The following is a 26,525-nucleotide window of genomic DNA, read 5'->3' as shown; positions in this document are numbered from 1 at the left end:
CCACATGTGTTGGAATTTGTTGGGAGGAGGAGAGGGTTGTCTTTGTACATGAGGCAGTTGTAACATTGCCTCAAGATTCCCAGATTCACCAGCTGGACCGGAGAGGAGATTGACAACTGACCTTTGGACATGCTAGAATAGTATTGGGAATTCCTTTATAATTGAAAAAAAGGGCCAATGGGGAACAAGGTACTCAAGGGGAGTTTGTGAGGGGGTAGTGCTTTTAATATTTTAGTGCTGACTTATATAATTGCTTTAGTGAGCAAGTGCCAGGCTTTAGAGTAGGAATAGGGTGTTTATTATGAGAACTAGATCAGTTCTAAGGGAAAAAGTGAAGAGCAGACTTTGTGGTGCCGAGAATGGTTTAAATCCAATTAAGCGGAGCAAGAAAAATGAGCATGGAGTCTAAATGGATGCTTTATAGCTTGTTGAATAGCTCTACTGTGTTGAATTGGTTGATTAGCATGCAGTTCAGCTGCTTATGCTGTAATTAGCATCTATGAAACACAGACAAAGGCAGATGCAATCCATTAATAATCTAAAACATTAAATAAAAAGGCAAATGTGTAGCTAGCCAAATTGATGGCGAGGAGAATTGTATATGTTTGGAAGACTGAAAAAACACTTTTTCTTCAGGATATTTCTGTACAGAGGAGTACTGAACTTCAGCAGGTATGTTTCCATTTTATCACCTACATACTGCATATGCTGGAATGTGTTTAAGCAACTTCTGGGGTAAACCTTTTGGTTGACACTATCCATACAGTTGTTTGTCCTTCTCCTGTACATGCAATCAGTCACAGCTCAGCTGTAGTGAGTGGATCAGAATATTCTCACTGCATTTCTGGCATTATATCACAATTTATCAATTTGGACAAACCTAATATTGAAAAAGTATGAGAGGTGCATTTTTCCATGAACTTTAATGTACTTTTCACCCTCTGTATTTGGAACTCTGTCCCTTTTTCCCTTTGTTTATTTGCAATTCTGTGCCCTGTGCTGCTTTCATTCACCCTTAGTCCCCATGAACCCATTCATTCCCCTCCTGCAGCGCTGATGAAATCCTGCTGTATTCCTTATGATAGGCAGGCCTTCCCTCTTTAGAGAGAAACAGCCTTGGGGCATCTTCCTAAGTGAGTTTGCCTTCCCAACTTCCTAAAGTTGAGAATCTGAAGGTGGACATTGCATATGTATTGGGAGGTAGGGATTTAAGTTAGCTCAACAGTCAATCTAATGTAAGTTATCCCATCTTCTCTTATTTCAAAGAAGACTGTGTGAAAAGCCAGACAAACAAATGGGTGATTTGTTTTTTCTGTGATGGAAACACTATAAAAATATTAAGTTTAGCTTCTATAAACACTTACCAGATACCATATCTTTGCTGGACAGAAGAGGCTCAGTTTCAGTACTGGACTGCATAATGATGGGCCCAGTACAGCTGCAAAAACATTTAGAATGCTCTTCAGTTTTCTTAACCAGTTTATTTGCAGTATTGTTCTTAGCTTGGTTAATACATAGTTTAAGTATAGTACATTTCGTTATATTTTCTAAACTGAAATACATTTTACTATTTTAAAACATTCACTTTTTTCTGTATCCATATCTTCTTCATATATTTAACCATACAGAAGCCTCTCTGACTCTGAGGGTGTACTGATGTACGTTGAGTTTTGGCATATCACAATCAGAACCTAGTGGTGATGAAGGATCATTAATGAATAAAGCAAATTATTCTTCCCTGACAACTTGCAATAGCTGTCATGATACATAGACAGTCTAAGATTTCATATTACTTAGATGAATACCCCATTATTTCATTGTATTTAATAGCAGGGATATTTACTCACATACCACAAATTGTACTATACAGTAAACAATAATATCAGTAGAAGCATCACATAATATGGATGTAACAGTGGTGTAACAGTTTTGTTTTGTTACCTTAAAGTGCATAGATTCTCTAGTTTGGATCTTGGCTGGGGTGCCCTCACTGTAGTCTCTGCACATCTTTCTGAAGAAAAACCTGTACTACGTGAGCAATAAAGTTGCTGGTTGTGACTCCTTAAAATCAGGAAAAGAAGAACCACAGACTGTAGACAAGGTATTTTAGCTTGTTTAGAAATTGATACTTCTTTATTAAAAAATAAAAGATACAGTGACAAGTATTTTTGTCCTTAACCAAGTTTCATTAGATCTAACAGCTGTTTACATAAAATACAGTATTCACATGCCTTATAACATAGTTTGTTGTCAATTCACTTGAATAGGTTTCGTAAGTGTATGCCATAGGCTGCTTGGCCAAGCTACAATAGGATAAGTCTGTGAGCCCTCCCCCCTTACTTACTTATACCAACTCCACACAGCAGACCAGCACAATGGCAAAGGAAAATACCACATACTAGTCTGTAATCAACTGTACTACCCGCAGAGTGATACATTGTCTATTATATTTTTGTATTAGTATTCCCAACATGTGACAAATCTTGTATCTTGCATGTATCTCTGACATGGCTCAGAAAATGGTTGGTTTCAGAAACATTTCAAAATGTTGACGTAGCCCTTAATATCAAAGATATCAGAGTGAAAAGTGACCCTCAAACTGGTTTGGTATATAGGGGTATCAGCATAGCACCAGCATTCTGTAAACAAGGCTGCATAGTAAATTAGAGCAGTTGCATTTCCATGAGTGTCATGGTACCTAACAGAATGATGTGGTCTTACTATGAGCATACACATGACCAATGTGACAGGAATATTAAGATGGTGTACCCAAAGACTTGCACATTCGTATGTGTAACAAAGTGTCTCATAGCAGCGAGTTGGGCACTGTGAGCAGGACACAGAGGGTAAGGTGAACAAAGTGCCAACTCAGTTCATTGTATAAATGAGGAGGAAATAGTAAAGGCAGTAAATGGGGAGTAGAAATGGAGGAACATATTAAAGGGTAGCTATTATTTTGTGGGAATGATGTAGGTGCTTATAAGAAGAGAATTGATAGTAACTATAACAAGCAGCCTGTAGTGTAGGAAGAACAAAATGAGTAGAGAGGTCACAGGGGCAGAGAAACAAACATAAAATACATAATTAGACTGGAGTCATATGGACACAAAAGGTGGTGAAACAGTGGAGGGTTGCAGATACACAGCTGGAGGACAACTGCTGAAGAAGAGGTATGGACTACAAACAGGCACAGGGAATGACACATAAGAGAGAGGAACACCAGGATGGTATACAGGGTGGACTATGGGGGGCACATCTGACCAGACCTGAGGAAAATCAACCCAAGCATCCATCACCACAGTGCTGATGTTATGGGATGGCTCTCCTCTTGTAGCCTTATCATCAGGACTGGCTTGTCACAAGACTCTGTGAGTCACAGCAAGCAGTATCCATAGCCCAAATTCAGGAGTCCAACTGATTGTACTCCTCGTATGTAACCAGCCATTGATGACCCTTACATGCCACTCTAAGAAGAGGAGCAGCCCCCCCCCACCATCATTAGGGTTGCCGTGGAGGTGACCGGTGAGCCTTCCAGGTTGCCTTCTTTAGGGTAACCCCTGATGACCCAGCAGCAGGCATATAATCTGCTGTAGATCCAGGTGCACTGCCACTCCACATCCTGCACACCTGATGGAACTGTAGTAGAATGAGAAAAAAAGAGAAGGAGAATAAATGTTATGAGTACATCTGCAATTGCACAGTGCAGACATGCTCACAGTGTACATACCGCATCACCTGGGCAATCTCCCAGCTATTCTGAGAGAGGTGTCACTGTTAAACTCTCTCTCTCTCTGTCTGCCTACACTATTTGTCAGGGTGGATGATATCAATGGAAATCACTTAATGCCCAGCAAGTTCATACTAGGCATCCACTTTATTTAATGAGCCATCATGCTGTTCTAGCAGGTAACCACACACAAGGCAAGGTTGGAGCTGTAGTTCACCAACAGTTTATTGCACTGTTGGTGAACTACAGCTCCAACCTTGCCTTGTGTGTGGTTAAAACGTTTGTGCTTTTCTGTGGAATCTTGTTCTAGCAGGTATTCCTGACAGCCTTTGTGCAGTAAATATAAAAAAAATTCTTTGTTTTCTGGCCACATCAGGCAGGAACCTTGCTGAACCCAATGCCAGAAGAGGCCATCTCTACTCTATTGGTCTTCATGAGGAGAAAATGATAGCTCTCTACAGACAGCATGATGTTTTGACATCATGTATCATTGGGAAGCACTGGCATGTTCAAGTGTCACTAGGATCATGCCACTATGAGCTTTGCCTGCTCTGTGCATAAGCATAGTGTGCACATGTCCCATTAGCCTGCAGCAGAGCTCTGTAACATTGTCTTGGAGATATAGTGGAATGCATTATCGTGGCAGTTCATTGATGATCACTGTATGTCGCCTCATTATCACAATTGTCATGCTATGAGGCCCATTTTAATGAGATAAAAATCATAATTGCCATTTTGAAAAGTCAGTGATAAGGTGCACAAGTTAGGAATAGGATTTCAGTGAAGACGATTTGAACTATGATATGGCCATAGTGAAAGAAGAAATGATGTCTGATAATATATCTCTGTATCGCACTGAGCACCCACAGTGCATGGCCTTAACATGGACAGAGAAGAAGCAGTACATGAGGTGAGGTAACATGACAGAGGGCCATGCTGGATAAATGTTGAGCCTGGGGAGCCCTTGATATAGAACATAGCACAAGGGCATGACAGATAAATGGGCATATGGGGGTCTTACTGTGATAGAGAATATGGCATGAAGACATAGCAAGTAACTGTCCAGCTTGGGGACTCACTACAGCAGAAAACACAAAGGCATGACAGGTAAATGACTAATGGGGGGACACTGGAGTTTATGCACCCAGACTGCAAAACATGTTATAGAAGAAACAATGGCTCTTGGACATGGTTCAGAGCTTGGTTGTGTGTACTGAGGAAGGGGTGGGGTACATGAAGTGCAGAACATTACTGGCCATCAGGTTTGTGCTGTAAGAAGGTCAGCACTGATAACATTCCTGTTTCTGCTATCATTATGGGACAGGGTAGGAATAGTCACAGGACAAACACACACGTGTCAGGCCCCCAGATCGATGGAGGAGGATAACAAAGAGAGGGTTGGGATCAGCCAAGGACAGTCATTTGTTTGTTTGCTTGCTCGTTTGTTAACCATGTAGAGTACTGATCCTGTGAAGGTCCAAACTGTAGTCATGATGTCTCACCCTAGTTCAGAACTGATGCTGCTTTATGCATGAGACAAGATGGTCAAATAAGGGTTTTTCTAAAATTTTGTTGAGGGGAGGTAGGATTGATATTGTTGAAAGTCAGAGACTGTGTTTGGTGATGTTATTTTGTGTGTGTATGTGTACCCGCTGAACGACAGGTATAACACACAGGTGAGCCCAAGACAGCAACAATGGCTGGCAAAATTCACCACCTATGAGATGGAGGTGTTACTTCAAGCCCTATGCACATATGGCATATACACACTGTACAAAGGGAAAAAATGACAAGGTGTTTTTGGAGTCGGGTATGGCAAGGAATAGAGCAAGGTATAAATGCAGTGAGTTATCACAAGAGGTTAGCAATATAGCAGCACCACAGTGTCATTAATATGCTACTGTGTGCCAAAACCAATGCAGAAGCCATTGCCAGGGACAGGTCTACCGCAGAAGATTGACCACTAGCACAGAAGTGGCTCAAGAGATGAAAGAGTTCCTATTTACCCTGCCTGGGGCAAGTGCGTTAACCCTCATTTCTGGCTTGACTTGGACATGGGAGTTGGGCTGGTGATGACAGCCTAAATGTCTGTAGGGGATGCTCCAGTTTTTTAATAGTAGGTACATTTCACATTGTATGTTGCCTATATGTGAAAGGCAACTATTCAGCAGAGCACCTATACACATCTGTTCATCAGGTACATGGGGACTGCAACTGTTTCACCATGCACCACTAGGTATGTCTGTTTCTTTATGCAGATCATGTATTTGGCATGTACCATTATGTGTGAAATCAGCTGGGAGATGTGGCATCTTTTCCAGCATTGTCACGGGTATATTATATTTAGAAAGTCATAGGTTCCACAGTAATGGGCCCAACACCATAAGATGGCACATGTTTGATATTAGCAGGTCAATTGTGGCTAACAATGAGGGCAACGTCTACTTTGGAACATCAAATAACGCAGTGGCTCTGTCAGCAATGTTAACACTGGAGGACATGCACACATCTCCTATGCATGAGGTAACAGTGGAGGTCCAAGCCAAACTTAGCTGGCCATACTGTCAGTGTGTGTGCCCCACTAATGTTACACAGGTGTCACCACCATGGATGGCATCCATCAGCCACACTGCCTCTATTGTCTAGATACCCCCTATTCTGGAGCGGTGAGTTGGTGATCATTGCTGCCGTTATTTCACATCTTTCCCTGACCTGGGTCTCACACTTAGCATTGACCCACACATGTACGGGTTAGTGATCCAGGCAGAGACAGTTGCTACACATACCATTGTGGAGATGGTGAGTCTAATGCATGGCCTGTGTAAATGACCTACAACAGCTGTATGGACTGATGATGACTAGCAGCACAAGTACAGTGACATGGTATATATGGTCTTGGAGCAAACATGCATGGTCAAGTCACTGGTAGTCCACATGACATCCGCTGGTATATCCATGAGGCATGTAGCAAGTTCCCACTATTGTGCCTCTGCAGGTCATACTAGTCATGGCTATGCTAAAATCCAGATGTGAGATGGATGATCACAGGCTAGGCTTACACAGATGGAGTACACTGTGCCAGAGACTGCATCACTGCCACTCACTGACCACAGCAGCCACTAGTCCTGGATGTGGCAAATATCATGGTCATGACCAACAATGGTCATTTTGCTCCACAACTTGAACACCTCACTAAGCTAGTTGCTCTGGTTCCCACAGTTTTTACACTTTTCATATCCCCTGCTGGTCATCAGTGCCACTTCTATTCATAGTCATTATTAATTATTGTGGATGTTGCCTATCTCTTTGCTCCCAACATGGGAAACCATACTGGGGTTCCCATGTATGGTCCCAAAGTGATTCTCCATCCCTCATACAGAATGCATCTAACCCTGAAATTGTAGTTCCACTCTTTTGTCTATAATATGTATAATATATCTGGGTAATTATTAAAACTTCTCACCAGCCATATGCAGCAGTAATGTTGTTAATCTTCTATCTATAGTATGTATAATGTATCTGGGTAGTTATTAAACCTTGTCACCAGCCATATGCAGTAGTAATGCCATTACTGTTCCATCTGTAGCATGTATAATGTATATAGGTAATGATTAAACCTTGTTACCCAGCTTTCCTGCCACAAAGTGTGCTATTTGCACAGTGTGTTGTGTATTTTGTGTTGTATACTATGGGTGCAAGGGCTGCAGCTCTAAGCAAAACTTTTATGTATTTATTTACTCTTTGTTAAATGGGTTAGCCTGACTTAGGCCACTGTTCTCTTTTCAGCGGAGACCCGAGGTGGCATTTATACTGACTAGGGGAAATTTGGCCAGGGCACTGGGAAACTTCCCCTGTTCTTTTTTGATAATTGTTGTGAGATCTTTTATATCCACATGAGCTGCCACCGACTCAGGCAGATGAGACCTTGGCTTAATGTCTTATCCAAAGGATGGCATACCCAGGAGTGCAGCACCCCCCTTATGCTACACTGCAAAATTAATCCAAGTACCTGCTGTGGGAACAGAACCCAAAAACTTCTGTTCTACCAAAGATGAGTATTGTGTTACCTTCTGAGTTAGCAGTACTACTAATGATTCTTTTTTATAATTTTTTAGGTTTATCCTTTGTTTAGATCTCTCTCTCTCTCTCTATAGTTTCAATCACTGTGTAGTCTAAGTGATGAATTTTTTTCATTTTGTAGAGTTATCATTGGTTTGAATGTGATGCACTGACATTTGACAGCATGATTGTTTATCTTATGACAAGAAAGAATGGACACTGATAAAGGATGTGAAGAAAAAGTTTATTTGACAGGATCAAGTGTTTGTTTATTGACATCCTATCCACGTCATAAAACATTTATTGGCACTCCACCCCATTCATATTAAAGGAGAAAAAAAGAAAAAATGAAATTCATACTCTGCACCTAAAATGTACAAATAACACCCTCAAAACAGCACTGCTTACCTGAATCAAACCATTAGGGATTACATTTTTTAATATTATTATAAAAAAAGTAATATAAATAACCAGCCAAAAATAAAACATAAAATAAAACAGTAAAATATGAAATGCAGGCGTGGTGGCACAGTATGCGTAGAGCGTATCAATCAACAGCAGTCTGTATAACACACAAATACACTAATACGCTAGCTGCGTACAGATAGAGTTACCAGTTAGTCAGTATCACCGTAAAAAGCAAAAGTATACCAAGTACTGTATCAGGCTTCCGTGGAACAATGGCTTGAAAACTCTTCAGCACCTCAAGCGTTCAACGGGACATATCCAAAGTCGTATAACAAAGAGAGCAAATAAATGCAATGCAGGCTTGTTATTCAACGCCAGTATGCAAGTCAGTGCATACAAAAATAAGCTATCTGCTTGTAGATGGAGTCAACAGTTAATTCAAATAAAGTACCTGATTCAAGAGCAAAACTTCAAAGGAACAATAGCTTGGAAACCTTCAATGACAAACCAAGCGTTCAACAGAGTATATCCAAGGTAGTTTATTCATAAAAATCGGCAAGCGCTTTCAACTAGGTCTTCATCAGGCCGTTAAACGTTTAACGGCCTGATGAAGACCTAGTTGGCGCTGCATTATGAATAAACTACCTTGATATACTCTGTTGAACGCTGGTTTGTCATTGAAGGTTTCAAGCTATTGTTCCTTTGAAGTTTTGCTCTGAATCAGGTACTTTATTTGAATTAACTGTTGACTCCATCTACAAGCAGATAGCTTTTTTTGTATGCACTGACTTGCATACTGGCTGAATAACAAGCCTACATTGCATTTATTTGCTTTCTTTGTTATACGACTTTGATATGTCCGTTGAACGCTTGAGGTGCTGAAGAGTTTTCAAGCCATTGTTCCACGGAAGCCTGATACAGTACTTGGTATACTTTTGCTTTTTACGGTGATACTGACTAACTGGTAACTCTATCTGTACGCAGCTAGCGTATTAGTGTATTTGTGTGTTATACAGACTGCTGTTGATTGATACGCTTCATACTGTGCCACCACGCCTGCATTTCATATTTTCTCTTTAACTATTTGGAAGCACAGGAGTGTTGGTGAGTGTAACCTTGCAGTTTTCCATAAAATAAAACAGGATCAACAACTAGACAAATGGAAAATTATATAAATTATATAAATGGCCAAATGGATTCAGATTTAAAAATGAACACTGACCAATATTAATTAAATTAATTAAAAAATAACAAAACTTGAAAATTAAAATATCTCAACATAACCCTTACTACACTAACAAAATAATAGAAAAATCCTACTTGACACTTGAATCCTTATAAAGCAGCTATAAATTAATTCAGAACTCGAATAGGAAGTTATCCCTGGGAAAGTCCATTCAGGAAATTCAGTAAAAGCTACATAATGCCTTAATCAATATTCAAATTATGCAGTTATGATATTCCCTTGAAATGAATAGAAAGCAGTAACTCAAAATAAAAAAAAAAAAAACTAGGAAAAGTAACAGAAAATTTGAATACTCAGAGCTTCATTTGTATGAAAAATGAAATATCTTCTACTGTAGTGTTAGTGTCCAGTTCTTCCTTCCCTTCCCTTAGGCTGCACTCTACTAGCTGTCATTTCTCTGTACTGGCCCCAAAACTACGGCAGTCACTTCCTCTGCATTTAATTCATTTCACAAAGTATTCCTTGTTCGGGTCAAAGTTCAAGGTACTAAAGCAGCTTGAATGCAACTGTCTGCCTAACGCACGTCACATAAACCAATATCTCCAACTGCTTAGAACGTTTACCTCCTATATACCTGATCGACCTGATGAACTCACTTGTGCTAAACTGTGATTTAGCTTACCATACCATTACTGCTCTAAACCCTGTGCATAACCTAGTTCCCTCTTTCATGTTACTGGTCTCTACTGGCTTTTCTAACCTAGTTACCTACTATATCTCCACCACTTCCACTTCTCCTGTTCTAATTCTATTCTCCCTTTTATATATTCCACTTATGTAACTGCACATATATTTGTTAAATCTTCTATGTCTATGTTGTTTATCAGATTTTCTATGCTTACTCATAAATGTAAGCCATTGTTACTTGTATACTGTACATTGTTTTACTACATTATGATGTGACCCAGCCAATAATTGGCCAATGTTTGAAAAAGAAACCCAACATCTTTCTACTAGTGGACAACAGCTATCCATCAATTAAATGACTGACCTTTACTGCTAACAATGGTCACTTGTCCAGTGCCTCATTGACATTATAAATGTTAACTCTCTTTTACAAATAGTTAGCCATCCTACTAAGGGCTCCAATATCCTTTATCTAATCCTCAAACATATGGATACTTCATGACCTAAATAATTTCTGTTGTAATCCTCCTCTATTGGATCCTATTGCCAAAGCTGCTGCTGCCTACGCCTCTGACTTCTCCTCCCAGTTAAATAGGTGTATTGATAAGTCTGTCCCTCACTACACCAAATATAATGAGAAATTTAAAAACAAACCCTATGGTGGAATACCTATATAAATAACTTGTATAACAAGAGAAAAAAGTTGCCTAAGGCTTATCAGCGGTCTTATTCTGTCTCCCTTAAGAGCACTCTTAAGCACTTGTAAAACATTTAAGGGAAGCATTAGGAGGCTCAAAACTGAATTCACTAAAAACAAACATAACTATAAATCTTTAACTTTGTCAGAAAGATAAGAAAAAAACTAATACCCAACAATGCTTGGAGCTAGTCCACAATAATACTGCACACTTCGACCCAAATAAAATACCAGATAAATTTAGTGCAAATGTTATCAGCAGACAGTTATAGCTCTTTCTCAGATTCCACAATCCCAACCACCCTCTTTAATTACTATGGAACAAGTTCTGTCAACCTTCTCAAACGTTAGGAACATCTCATCCATAGGGCCTGATAATATACGAGGTTGCCTGGTTATCAGTGCTAAGTATGGCCTATCTCAACCCTTGCTTAACCTTTTTTAACCAAAGCCTCTCCAATAGGCACACTCCTAAAGCCTGGAACAATACTATTGCACAAGGGTGCCTAAACCACAAGCCCTAGTAATATAGACCCATTAGTCTCACTAGCCTCATATGTAAAACTATGTAGATTACTATCTCAAACCTATTTAATCTGGACATGGAAAATCACATAACCCTGGACTTTCATCAATTTGGCTTTGTCAAATGAAGTTCCTGCCTCTTTAACCTCATTAATTTATTTTAAAATATAACTTAAGCAGTAGATAGTGGTTATCCAGTGCATAGGGCATATATTGACCTGGCCAAGGTCTTTGACACTCTTCCCTGTGCAGCTATTATTGACAAACTCATAAGTTTGCAGATTCATAGGTATATACTGTTAGAGTGTGCTCAACAATATACTAAGGTTGAAAGTAATTTTGCTGCAATTATGCAACATAAATAATGTATAAGATAAAGCTTGCTTAAATGTAGAAATAGAGTTTAGTAATATGTAATCAGCATCCATACTAAATTACCATGGCTTGGAAAAGGAATCTGCTGAATGGACATTTTTCCCTTACAGACTCAAACAGGATGTATGCAAGAGCAAAAATACAAAATCTGCTTTTAAAGAATGGACATTTTTCCCTTACAGACTCAAACAGGATGTATGCAAGAACAAAAATGCAAAATCTGCTTTTAAAGAACACTGACATGTTATTCTGCATATAAAAAATGGACACAATATGTTTCCTAAAATAACAGGATGGACACAATATGTTTCCTAAAACAACAGGATATGTTTATGACACTGTGACAATGTGTTTTCTCAAAAATATGTTTTTCTACATGAAAAACAGGATATGGCACAAGAACAGATATTTTTATACAAAGATCCAAATAAAATACAGGATGTTCACACTGTCAGAAAAGCTGATCTCTGACAATGTGTTTTCTCAAAAATATGTTTTTCTGCATGGAAAACAGGATATGCTTATCAGCATTGACACAAGAACATATGTTTTTATACACAGATCCAAATATAATACAGAACAATGTGTTTCCTCAAAAATATGTTTTTCTACATAGACATCAGGACACTGTTACAGGATATTCACACTGTCAGAAAAGCTGGTCTCTTACAAGACACTGTTAAACAAGGAAGTTTAGTATTGTTTCTACAGGATAAGCAATTCTCCAAAATATGTTTATGCATGACTAAAAACTGTATATAAAGAGCTGTATAAATCCAGTTATGTTAGAGGTATGATAGGGACTCATGTGTCCTAAGGTAAATGTTTTATCTCTCACATCATCTGTACTATATGAGAAGTAAAGTTGGAACAGTACTTTTAAGCTGCAACGTGGTTCTGTTTGGTTTATTATAAAAAGTTATTTGTTACTGCTCTCTAAAATTGATGCTGCAAAGTATATTCTCTCATCAGTGTATATTCTGCAAGTTTCTGTATGCAACAGACTGTGAATGCAAATATAACCAGACTTTGAATTTTAGCAGAATCCAGCAAACAAGACTGAGTGTCTTAAGAACAGTTCAAATCCATCACACCAAGCAGTAAGCAGCTCCATGTAATTTTTTCAATGGCAAGCTAGCCTGCATTTGAACCAACAATCTGCATTCAAACACAGGAGGAGTGATGGTAAGCCCTGCAGAGGGTCACTTCAGTTAAATTGCAGTAACTAACATTTGTACGTTTGTGTAAATCCTAAACAGAAGTATTCCAGTTTATGCAGCTTGCAGTAGTACAGTTTTTTAGACGTCTACATCCGGAGTGAGACTGAAGTTCCAGTCGCAGTGCCATAATTTCGCTAAGAAAAGGGGAATATCCACTAGCACAGCAGTCCGCTGCCTGTTGTGCTTTCCCAGCTTCTCAAGTGACTTTGCAAAATTTCCAGCCATCTGCAACAACAGCCTGTTCACCTGTTTTCTTGCTCACTGGGAAGTCTTTTTTCTACGTCACATTTTTTAGTATGGATGCTATCAGGCAGAATTCTAGCAAATGTAAGCCAAGTTTTACTCTTAATGTAGCAGAACAACCAGATAAAATATGGAGTAAATTGCAATGTTGGTATACACAACACATTAGTAAGTGTAAAACCTTGTTAGGGCAAGTTGACATACCAGCATTATGTAAGTGGATTGTAACATTTGATTGGTATTTGCAACAAAAAAATGAAGTATATCATAGTAAATGTTTATTGTGTGATTCAAAGGAAACTGCATTTTGTGTAATATGCCATAAACAAGTATTACATGATATTGCTAAAAAACTAGACTGTGCAGACAGATCTGTTCATGATAAAGAATTAATTAAGGATACACAGTTTTCATTATATCCAGATGTAAAGCAGTTATGTCCTGTCAGTACATTAATTTCTGAATTAAAACAGCAATCAAATCTATTATTGACAGAGTCCCCTGTAGATCTTGTAACTCCCTTTAAAAATTATGTACAAGCATGGAATGATGCCATGGCTACACATACAGATGAGGACAGAAACAAAGTTTATGATACATTGACAGAAGACTTTAATAAGTTTTTAAAAGAGAAACAAAATGAATTTAAAATGTTCAAAACTGACATTCAAGATCTCTGTCAAAAGTGCATAGGAGCTCTGCAGTCAACAGAGGAATCCAATAACAGGTATCATATATCCCTTAAATACTTACAGGTAGAAATGACAGACCTTAAACAGCATCTGAAGGAAAAGGAAGAAGAATTAGATGAATTAACAGAGACTAACCTCCAAAATACTATTTTGATATCCCAGCTTAAAGAAGAGTTAAAAAACACAAAACCAGTCCAAATTATAGAACAGGGACAGGGAACCACTACAGATTTATATACACAGTCTAGATTATTACAGAGTTTACCACAGTGGAATGATTAAAAAAGGCATATTTTCTAACATGCTTACATTTGAAGAATGGGTGGCATATACAGCAGAATCTGATATATGGACAGATGCATTACTTAGATGTTTCTGGATTTTCATTCCCAAATGTTTTAAAACTTTCATACAATTAAAGCAAGATGATTATCAGCTGAACACTAAAGTAGGACATATGACAGCCATTTTAATGGCATTTACACAAGGGCAGCCTCTCACAGCCAAATTATTAGATAATTTTAAAATTACTATCACAGATAAATTAATGGAACAAAGTGATCATTTTAGACTTGCATTTCAAATCATATATAAAAAAACAGACAGTGACATGGGAAAAAGAGACATACAAAAACAATTAATACATTGCTTCTTAGAACAAGTCAAAGGGGTTCCAGGGGATATTAAATGTATCTACGAAGAAAATTCTGATACCCTCACTGATTTGGTACAAAAACTAATGAGGGGACGGACTATGGCCAATGATGGGACTTTATACTCACACCATATCTTTGCATGTGAAAATAATAGTGAGCCATTTGAAGTAATTGGTGAAGTCAAAAACAGGGGAAGGCAAAGATGGTGTGACCAACCACCAGCAGAAAGAGCTGTGTCAGCACCACCAGCTCCTGCCTCTATGCTTGTAGTACCAGGATCAATCACAGGTAATGAGCAAAAGGCACCAACATGCTTCTTTTGTAAAAAAATAGGACACGTTAAGCAAAATTGTGATCATTACAAAGCCTGGCAAAAGAAGGAAGAACAGGGAGTGTTTCCAAAAAGAGAGCAAACAAATTTACAAGAAAAATCAGAAAAGCAGGATTATGTACAAAAACCTTACAATATTAGTAAAAACAGTTATAAGAGCCATCAATATACAGGAAAAGGGAAAGTATGCCTGGTAGATTTTCAAACAGTTTCACCTGTAAATCCGAAACATTTGATAGAACAGGCAGAAGGAATAGCTAGGCAACAGTTAAAAAAAGATTAAAAAACCTAAATATGTAGATCATTCAGACACAGAAGAAGATGACAAACAAAAACATGAGGTGTGTCATATTGCATTTGATAATAAAGGAGAGGATGAGTGGATTTCCTTACAATAGGGATGTGCCCTCCCTACTCTGGTATCTTTCCTGACTACCTTTAAAAGGGTCGAGATGGACGACCACTGATTGATATTTGGGTAGAGGGGTCACTGTGGAAAAATGTCTTAATAGACACAGGAGCAGCAGTATCTGTCACAAACAGACAGTTACCAGTAAATCCTATAAAAAGGTTTGCATTTCAGCATTTAATGGCACAGGATGCTATGCAGTGAGTAGCCAAAATGTGGACATAAAGTTTAGTCAAGAGGGACAAATATGGAAGGGTGCATTTTAATGCATCCATCTTGCACAAATACCATTATTGGTATGGACATTCTAGGACCTTTAGGCATAGTAATTGATTTACCTAATGAAATTCTGTGGATGGGAGACAAACAACAAAGAGAGGAAGAGCAAAATACAGGTTGCTATGCAATCCCTCTACCTGACAAACCTGAAAAACCTACAGGCTATATAAATACAGACAGTGAGGATGTATGGAAGCATTTACAACAGCAATTCCCAAATCTATGGTCCAAGGGTCCCAGTGATTGTGGGAAACTAGAAAGCCCAGTAGGAATAGGAAGTGATCAGGACTATATACCACCTTTTCAAAAACAATATCCTATTCCTAGGGAAGCAGAAGAACATATGGAAAATGTATTGCAGAATGGGAAAGAGAAGGGATTATACAAAAAGGCAACAGTCCTACAAATTCACCAATCTGGCCAGTTAAGAAAAAAGATGGTAGTTATCGTCTTGTTATTGATTTATGAAAGGTTAATCAATATACCACTCCTAGAGCACACTTGATTCCAGGAGTCCCAGAGTTGGCTGCACATATTAAGCCACAAAGTAAGTGGTTTACAGTAATAGATTTTGCAAATGGCTTTTTGCAGTGCCACTCAGGAAAAAAGATTGGCCAAGATTTGCCTTTACATTTAAAAACAGCAATATGTTATGACAAGGTTACCACAAGGGTTTCAAAACAGTCCAGTTATTTTTCATCAGACAGTAGGATCCATTCTACAACATTTGGAAAAGGATGATTCAGTAATACATTACATTGATGATATTTTAATTCAGTCAGAAACAGTAGAGGAGCATGTACGGCTTCTTAAGAGAGTTTTTCATACTCTACAGCAAGCAGGGTTTAAGGTTAAAAGTGAAAAATTCAGTTTATGACACAAAAGTTAAGTTTCTAGGTACTATTATAAAACCAACAGGAAGATCTCCTTGCCCTGTACGTGTACAAGGTATTTTACAAATGGAAAAGCCACTGACTATAGCAGACTTACATAAATTCATGAGAATCATGAATTACAATAGGGAATTTATAGAGGATTATGCAGCCGTGGCTGCTCCCCTATACAAAATGTTACATGAACAAAAGGACTCCACCTTTTTAGAGTGGGGATCTCATGAAGAGGAGGCATTTTCACAGATAAAAATAAAACTAGCACAAGCTACAGAACTAATAGCGCCCACTCCAAGGTTACCATTTGTGTTACAAGCAGCAGCAGGAAACAAAACACTGTCTGTGGTACTACTACAGGAATGGCCACATGGTAGTGACAACAGAATGGAAAAAACATTACGCCCAGTCACTTTCTTTAGCAGAAAGATGACTCCAGTGGAATTGGGTTACCATCCATGTAAACAGCAGTTATTAGCCATTTACTGGGGTATTAAACAAACTGAATATTTGACCGTATTTTCCAGCATTATAGTACAAACACCACATCAAGCTGTAAAAGCTTTGATAGACAGTTTTGAAATGAATAAAATTACAGAGGGTATTAGTCAGGCAGTCTTTGCAAAATGGATGGCACTTTTTGGAATGAAAACTGTTACTATACAGACAGGGGATAAATACCATTTGTCAAACCATATGGGATATGAAGGAAAACAGCATAACTGTTTAGAAAATATAATGTCACCTGAGGTGCAATTTTTAGCATCTGATTTTGATCACTTTAAGCCATCCATCTTTGTGGATGGAGCACGATATTGGGACCAAGGCAGATACTGGACAGGATTTGCCATAGTTCCAGAGAATCCACAACTGGGTTCTCCTGAACTAATCAAGTTACCAGGGCATATGTCAGCTCAAAGAGCTGAACTGGAGGCAGTATTGTATGTGCTAAAGTATTACAATCCTATTAACATTTTTTCAGATAGTGCTTATGTAGTAAATTCTTTAAGACTACATATGGAAACATGGGTAAGACGAGGATTTGTGGATAGTGTAGGTAAACCATTACGGCATGCTGAAGTATTAAAAGACATATATAAAGTTATAACAATGTCAAAACAACAAGGACAGTATAGCATCTTAAAAGTAAAAGCACATCAAAAGCCAACCAGTGAAACTTACAGATTAAATGTGTTAGCTGATACCTTGGCCAAACAAGCAGCACAAAATGGAAAAGAACTTCCAGAATATGAGTATGCCAATGTAGAAGTTAGTGTCTTAAAAGAGCTAGATAAAGAGTCAATAGAGAAAGACCTTGTAAATATACAAAAACAACAGGGCTTAAAAGAAGAAACCGATCAGCGCAGATTGGCAGGTATACCACCAAAGGAGTACTATGCATACACGACCTCCAAAGGGTTACAGTTGCCATATGTACCATTTCAGTTGGCACGCCAGTTGATCAAGTTAAATCACCAAATACTGGGCCATATAGGAACTGATAAGTTATGGGCAGTTGTAAAAGAAAAGTATTGGAACCCAAATTTAAAAAAGGTCTGCAAACTGATTATAGAAGAATGTTTAATCTGTCTTCAGGTAAATGCTAAAAGCAAAAGGCCTCAGTTACATTGAGTACAGCCAGCGGATGGGCCATGGTATGCAGTTCAAATAGATTATGCAGGTCCATTACCAACAACAAAGGGAGGTTACAGATATCTACTAGTAGTAGTGGACGTCTTTTCAAAATGGGTAGAAGCAATTCCTACCAAAACCATGACAGCAAAGGCAATAGCAGAAGCCTTATGGAAAAATATTTTCTGTCATTGGGGATTGCCACGGGTTATAGAGTCAGACAATGGCCCACAGTTTGTTAGTGATCTCATTAAACAAATGTGTAATTTGTTAGGCATACAGCAAAGGTTTCATGTACCATACTATCCACAATCTAATGGCATTGTAGAATGTATGAATCGGACGTTAAAAGAACGTCTAAAAAAGCATGCTTGGAAAAGGGCAATACATGGGTACATCATCTGCCTGGTATTTTAATGGGTATTCGAGCAACACCAAACAGCAAAACAGGTATTTCCCCATATGAAATAATGACAGGCTGCAAAATGCCCATACAATTACCATTTGATCCAGATTTACCTAATGGTAGGCCCATGCTAGAAATTAGCAAACATCAGGAATGGCTAAAACAACTTACTAGTATATGTGACTATAATGCAAGGGAGCAAGCGTTCCATCTATGGAAAAAGGTGCCAATAATACCAGCTGAAGAAAACCTTCCCTGTGGAACCAAAGTATTGGTAAAACATTCCAAATGGAAGGACCATGGGCTAGCAATTGGCAAGGCCCTTTTGAAGTAGTGGAACAAATTGGACCATTAGTGTACAAAATCAAAGGAAAAAAGAAAAACAGAACAATGTTGGTACATAAAGATCAACTAAGAATGATAAAAAATAATGAACAATGTAAATCTGATTAAATGCATTCTTTTGTAGGTTTCCAACAGAGAAAACCCTAATGAAATTGACATGGTTTAAAGTGCATCCTTTTGGAAATCCAGTTTCGGATGACCAAAGGCAAAATGATTCAACAATGGAATTTCTATTTAAAGGATGTTTTTTTAAATTGATAATAGCTATTATACTAACTATTATTGTATTGCTTAGTATTAAATTATACTTACAACCTGTTAATCAAACTGTAAAGTTACATAAGAGAGAGAGTAAAGAAATGTGGAAAAATGAACAAGATTGTTCACCATCTTTTAACACTTTCTTAGCAAGACAATGTTGGTATGCAAAAAGCATGAATGTTTTTAATTGTTGGGTATGTAGTTTAATACCAAAAATAACAGGTGTAATGCCTCTAATACCTATTCCACTAAATTCTCTTAGTAGTTGGAGAGTATTAATAAATGAAACAGGAGATCAAGTTATAAATGTACAATTACGTAAAGCAAGAGTACAGTTATCTGCTATAGTACAGGGGATCACATGTTTTCAACAAAATGGAACTGTTCCAGTGGGTAATAGCAATTGTATTCAAACAATTGAAATGATAAATTTTCACAACCACATACCAGTACGTGGAGTATTTTCTCATGGTTTTCCTATTTTAATACCAATTAAGGGTCAGTTAATATTAAGTGACACAGCAGTATTTCATTTTTCACAAAATGACAAAAATGACTGTAAAACTAATATTACATGTTGGAGAAGTAAAACAGATAAAAACTTTACAGTTGTACATGATAAAACTCCTACTATGGGGCAAGTAAATGGCAGTCTGGTAAATAGCAGTGTTGCTCTATCAGATGGGTTATATTACATCTGTGATAAATATGCTTATAAATGGTTACCAAAGGGATGGGATGGCACCTGTTATATAGGATTGGTGGTACCAGCAATGCATCATGTAAAAGAGTTACCAAAAGGAAACATTAGGAATACAAAAAAGAAAAGGGATATATTACCTGTAATTGAAAGTCCAGAAAATCCAGTAGACACCTTAGATACATCGCGTATATATCATCAAAATCTTGATTATATTAAATTAAAAGATATGGATTTAGGAGATGATGTAATCTCTGGAGCAGGTATTTTCCCTTGGTACGAGGCTGCAAAAGCCATCTGGGAACTGAGAAAACTATCTAAACTAGTTGAGGTATTGGCAAATGCCACTTTCAATGCAGTCCTTGACATTACTGTCGAAATGAAAGCAATACGAACTATGGTTTTGCAAAATCGAATGGCATTAGATTACATATTAGCATCACAAGGGGGTACATGTGCTTTAATAGGAGAACAATGTTGTACATTTATTCCAGACAAAACAGAATCTGTAAAAGCACATTTAGAAGTGATTGCACAAGTGTCTCAACATACTAGAAAAACTGGAATGATGACTGGAGTGAATGGTTTAGTAATCTATTTACAGGATGGACAGGAAAAATCACTGTATTTTTAATTTCTTTTATTGTTATTGTAATGCTTGGTTGCATATTATTTACATGTATTAAAGTCTGCTTAGCAAAAGCTAGTCAAGTTACTGTTGTTAATTGTCATAATGAAAAAGTATTACCAAATAATGCTGAATATATTTCTCTAGTTTAAAATAAAAAAAGACAGAATTGTTAGAGTGTGCTCAAAAATATACTAAGGTTGAAAGTAATTTTGCTGCAATTATGCAACATAAATAATGTATAAGATGAAGCTTGCTTAAATGTAGAAATAGAGTTTAGTAATATGTAATCAGCATCCATACTAAATTACCATGGCTTGGAAAAGGAATCTGCTGAATGGACATTTTTCCCTTACAGACTCAAACAGGATGTATGCAAGAGCAAAAATACAAAATCTGCTTTTAAAGAATGGACATTTTTCCCTTACAGACTCAAGCAGGATGTATGCAAGAACAAAAATGCAAAATCTGCTTTTAAAGAACACTGACATGTTATTCTGCATATAAAAAATGGACACAATATGTTTCCTAAAATAACAGGATGGACACAATATGTTTCCTAAAACAACAGGATATGTTTATGACACTGTGACAATGTGTTTTCTCAAAAATATGTTTTTCTGCATGAAAAACAGGATATGGCACAAGAACAGATGTTTTATACAAAGATCCAAATAAAATACAGGATGTTCACACTGTCAGAAAAGCTGATCTCTGACAATGTGTTTTCTCAAAAAAATGTTTTTCTGCATGGAAAACAGGATATGCTTATCAGCATTGACACAAGAACATATGTTTTTATACACAGATCCAAATATAATACAGAACAATGTGTTTCCTCAAAAATATGTTTTTCTACATGGACATCAGGACACTGTTACAGGATATTCACACTGTCAGAAAAGCTGGTCTCTTACAAGACATTGTTAAACAAGGAAGTTTAGTATTGTTTCTACAGGATAAGCAATTCTCCAAAATATGTTTATGCATGACTAAAAACTGTATATAAAGAGCTGTATAAATCCAGTTATGTTAGAGGTATGGTAGGGACTCATGTGTCCTAAGGTAAATGTTATATCTCTCACATCATCTGTACTATATGAGAAGTAAAGTTGGAACAGTACTTTTAAGCTGCAACGTGGTTCCGTTTGGTTTATTATAAAAAGTTATTTGTTACTGCTCTCTAAAATTGATGCTGCAAAGTATATTCTCTCATCAGTGTATATTCTGCAAGTTTCTGTATGCAACAGACTGTGAAAGCAAATATAACCAGATTTTGAATTTTAGCAGAATCCAGCCAGCAAGACTGAGTGTCTTAAGAACACTTCAAATCCATCACACCAAGCAGTAAGCAGCTCCATGTAATTTTTTCATATACTAGGCTAATGACCACTAGGATCTTTATAAGCCTAGCTGTGCAATCCAACCCAGTTGTGTCCCTGTATATCATGGGCGGTTATTAGGGTATGGTATGTTTGTTAGGAAGTTTCTAAAGATTATGTGGGGGGGGTATGTTAGTTTGGGCATAGTTGCTCCTACCTCTGTCTATCAGAGACATGGGGGTCAGACCTGGGGTGAATTTCCAATTTCCCGTCTATTAGTCAAGGTTATTGTTAAATAGAATTAAAGATGGACTCTGAATCACATGGATGGGGAGTCTGTTCCAGAGCATGGGGATCCTCTGAGATACATATCTATCTCACCAGCATGTCATATTTATGTTGGAAGCAAAATTTTAATTCTTGGACCTAGTTGTTCTGATTATGTTTATTTTGTTTATGTGCAAAAGGTCCATCAGAAATGGATCTGAGGATGCCTTGTATGCCAGGTATAGATTGCATCTCAGTAACCTGTAGGTGACTGAGGATCAAGGTAGGGTTTTAAGGTGATTTGTTTATAACAAAAAACAAAGCACAAACTAATAAAGATAAAACCAGCAACCTACAAACAAGTCACAATTTAATAATGGTAAGTGCTTTCGACAGGACCACCAGTCTGATGAAGGCGGGTGGTCCAGTCGAAAGCACTTACCATTATTAAATTGTGACTTGTTTGGAAGTTGCTGTTTTTTTTTTTTTTTACAGTGTGTTTATACTTTGTATTCTCCTGGTAAGGAAGCTCTGTGGCCATTCCAAGTGGTGCATATGTCTGGTAAGGTACATGCTGAAAGGGGCATTATACTTAATGATGGGTCTGACAACGGTCAAGTAAAGTGGTACTATAACGTCCTTAGACTTGGATGCCATGCTTTCCTTATACATTGGGCAACTTAGAATGATTTTCTTACTTCCTTGGCCACATGTTGGTCAAAGGCCAGATTACTGTCTACATATGTTCCCAGATCCCTGACAACTGGGTCATTTCTAAGGAGTTCTTATCAATGGAGTAATTAGTCTGTGTGGCTGTTTTCCCAAAGGGTGCTATAATGCATTTCTTGGCATTGAGTTTTAATCTGTGACTTTGGAACCAGTCATTTATCTATGTTAGACCTTCTTCTAAGATGTTTGTGTCATGGAGGAATCTATGATAGCTCTCAGTTTGCAGTCATCTGTGAACTTGGTCAGTCAAAGGCACTTGACATTAGCCTTTCCTCCATGAAGTAGATGCAATATATGAGTGGTTCCAGCATGGAGTCTTGAGGTAGCGCACTGCTGACTGGTCTCTTACTGGAGGTGGTTTCACCATTCCTGACTTCCTGGGTCTTGTCTGTGAGCCAGTTGGCAATAGAGTGAGTTATGTGAGGGTTTATGCCCGGTTCAGTTTGTTTGTGAACTATACCTATATGGGCATTGTATTGAATGCCTTAGCCAGGTACAGGTAAGTGGTATGTACCATTTTTCCCTCATCCGTTGCCTTGGTGACCTTCTCAAAAAGTCTATCAGGTTTAGTAGGCATAATCCAACTAGGCTGGGTCTAGTATCTGAAAGTTACCTATGTCTTTGTTGATCAGTTCCATGATAATTCATTCCATGGCTGTGAATATTAGATGAGTCAGATTGTAGTTTCTGGGGTCATTTCATGGTCCAACCTTGTGAAGTGTGATAACAATTGCAGTCCTCTATTCTCATGGTACAAAGCCTGCTTTGAGGCTATGGTTGAAAAGTGACTCAAATGTTCCTGAAAGAACATGTTTCAAGCTTTTTAAGAGGCATCCTGGGATATTATTGGGGCCCACTGAGGCCATGTTGCTGGCTCCAGTCAGTGCCACCAGGACCTACTCCCTGCTAGTAGTTGGGGGGGGGGGGTTGGGTCATGCTAGTAGTAATTTCATGGGGGAGGCAGGTGAGAGTGGGGGGGTGAAGTTTGAGTTGAATTTGTCAGCCAGTAGATTTGCTATACTGCTCTGTTCAGTGAAGGCGGCACCGTTGACCACCAGTTAGGCAAGTCACTGGGGTCTGCCTTTAAGGTTATGGACTTGGGCGTAGAAGGCTGTGTGGTTGTCTTTAGCCTGTGAGGCTAACTTTACTCATAATTGACCTTGTTGGACTTAATTAGTCTTTGTGTCTAAAATCAGAAGAGCAACTCCCATAATGATAAGAGCCCTCGAATTAAACTGATTAAACTGTACAGGAAGCTAAGAAGACTCTAGCCTGGGAGCATGGAGCTCAGTTTCAGCTGTCCCTGATTTTACAGAATTTCCCTGAGTTTTCCTCTTAATTTTGTCCTGTCCCTCTGAAAGATTGGATTTACTAGTAAAATAAATCACTGAGAATTACAGTCACTGAAACATGGCAAACATTAGAATTAATGACATCTTATCCTACTGAAACTGCATACTGATTACTCTAAATGAATTAGAGTAATATAATATTTAAAAAAACTGTCCCCAATATATGGCCTTTATCTCTCATTACTTTTGCCTTTTTCCATGAATCTTGAGCAAAGATTTTGAGAGCTATTTCTGGAAGTATGCAGATAATCAGAGAACCAATGATAATGTGAAGCAGTATTCTTTCTTTTTTAAAAAACAATACCTGCCTCCCGCATCTGCTAATGCTCCCTATTAACACTGACAAGTTATTGGAAAGCTTTCTCTTTCTCATGGGATTCCTCCTGGACGTTCAATGCATCTTGTTCCTTAATTTATCAGCTGTGTGACCTTTAATATTTCCATACCTACTAATTAAAAGTAAGCAGTGTCTATATCATAAAAACTGTGTTAACAGGATATTAATGCAGGCTGACATTCTTGTTATATAATCACTTCCTAGGTTTTATAGAGGGGAAATACCTGTAGGCTGGTTAAGTACATTTATTTTGGATATATAGAGTTGTATCAGTGGTAAACAAACTTCAGAAAGAGTGCATGCATTATGAACAGAAGCTCAAGTATGCAGATAACTCCTAATAGTGGAATTCATCCAAGATATTCAATATAGTCAATTAATTCAGAATTAGAATTTTTTGGTAATGCATATATGAACCTGATAATATCTACCCTGTACTGTAAATGATAGTTTACAGTTGGGGTAGTTTATGCACCACTGCTTATAATAATGTTTTCCTGCGTTGAAGCATTTAAATGGGAAGAGGGCTTGTAAACCCCGTCATGGTTGCAAACCTGGTGTATGTGTGCCAATAAATGACTACTCTTGAAGGGAAGTAAAATGCATCCCTAAATATACTCACTGTCTTCCCATGCACTTCATATAACACAACTAATATTTATTTTTTTCAACCATACCCCTATTACTGCTTGAGGAGTGAAAATTTATTTTTCTGTATTGCTGCTCTTATACTGTAATTCTCCCAGGCTAGCTGGGCCTGAAAACAGTCCATCTATGCCAGTGTTCTACCTCAGCTAACAAACTGATCAGATAAAATAAAATAAAAAACTATACATGCAAGTGTGTCTGTGTTTGCTGTATGACTTTTTTATGTCATGTAACAACCACTGCGGGGAGGACTGTGCAGAAGAAATTGCAATAACAAAGATTCAGTGTTATAGAGAGAACTCTCACTCTTCCAGAATGGGGAAGAAGAGTCTATTCTAATTTAAGAGTGGAGCTTTCCAGAGTAGAAGAGAGAAATATGAAAGTGCTAGATGGAGCTCTCACCAGAAAGAGTATGTACCAGTGCAAGAAGGTGCATTGAGGCCTAAGGCCTAACCAAAGCGAATCAGGAGGAGGAGGAAGATATGAACTCACAAGTGTTTGCAGAAATGCAGTTCCAAGCCACATGTAATCTCCAAGAAGCTAAAGAGAAGTACAAACCTGAGAAAATTAACTGGCAGGAGTTGCCTATGTTTCTTGAAAGAAAAAAAGTACTATTTAATTTGCCTTTGACAAGTCTGCATTATTTTGAACAAGTGGAAGACTGAAATATTTTGGATTTGCACTTGAAGAATCTGGAAGTCAGTATATACAAAGACTAAGCTAATTAATAAGTTTGTGCACTTCTGAAAGCCATGATTTTATTCAGTAAAAGAAACTACTTGCTAAACTGAAGTACTTATGAAAATGATCTGACAAAACTCGTTTAATGGAGAGAGTGTTCATCTATTTGTTTTTCAATAAAGAAGTTTTGATTTCTAAACAAGTTTATAATTGTTTGATTACTCTGAAATCTCATCTGAGCATGTCTACAGTGCATGGTTCTTTTTTTCCTGATTTTGTAGGATTCTCAGCCAGCAGCTTTGTTGCTCACAAGTACCAGTTTTCCATTAGGTCTACATATATATATGTAGATATAAAATCAAAGAAACACCCAGCTAAGGTAGAGTCTTTGATTTTTAATATGGCAACATCAATCGCTTTTGTGTATATACTGATTTATCAAAATGCACAGACAACGAAACTAAGGTGATCTATGCTGGCATATAAAAAATCAATATACTGACCGAAAAATAATGTAGAAAGGAAAGATTGTAAAAGGAAGCAAACAGTTTACTTCTGAGATCCAATCACTAATACTCCACAAAGTATTCAGACATAGGGCCTGATTCCAAAAGATTTGCTCATAAGTGACCGCAAATACTGAGAATAGGCAGATAGCAAGTTTTTTGGAATCTGGCTCCCGGTATAAGTCTGTTTATAGTTAGGCCTTATACTGAAGTATGTCACACTGAGAGCAAATCTTTCAGAATCAGGGCAGACTTACACTGAGAGCAACTCTTGGAATATGGACCATTACTTTTCTAAGGTAATGTGTACAGTTAGGGCTAGAGCTAAGG

The sequence above is a fragment of the Protopterus annectens genome, chromosome 10.part0, assembly GCF_019279795.1.
Source record: "Protopterus annectens isolate FY-2018-M chromosome 10.part0, PAN1.0, whole genome shotgun sequence".
NCBI lineage: Eukaryota > Metazoa > Chordata > Ceratodontiformes > Protopteridae > Protopterus > Protopterus annectens.
Note: the sequence above shows the minus strand (reverse complement) of the source record.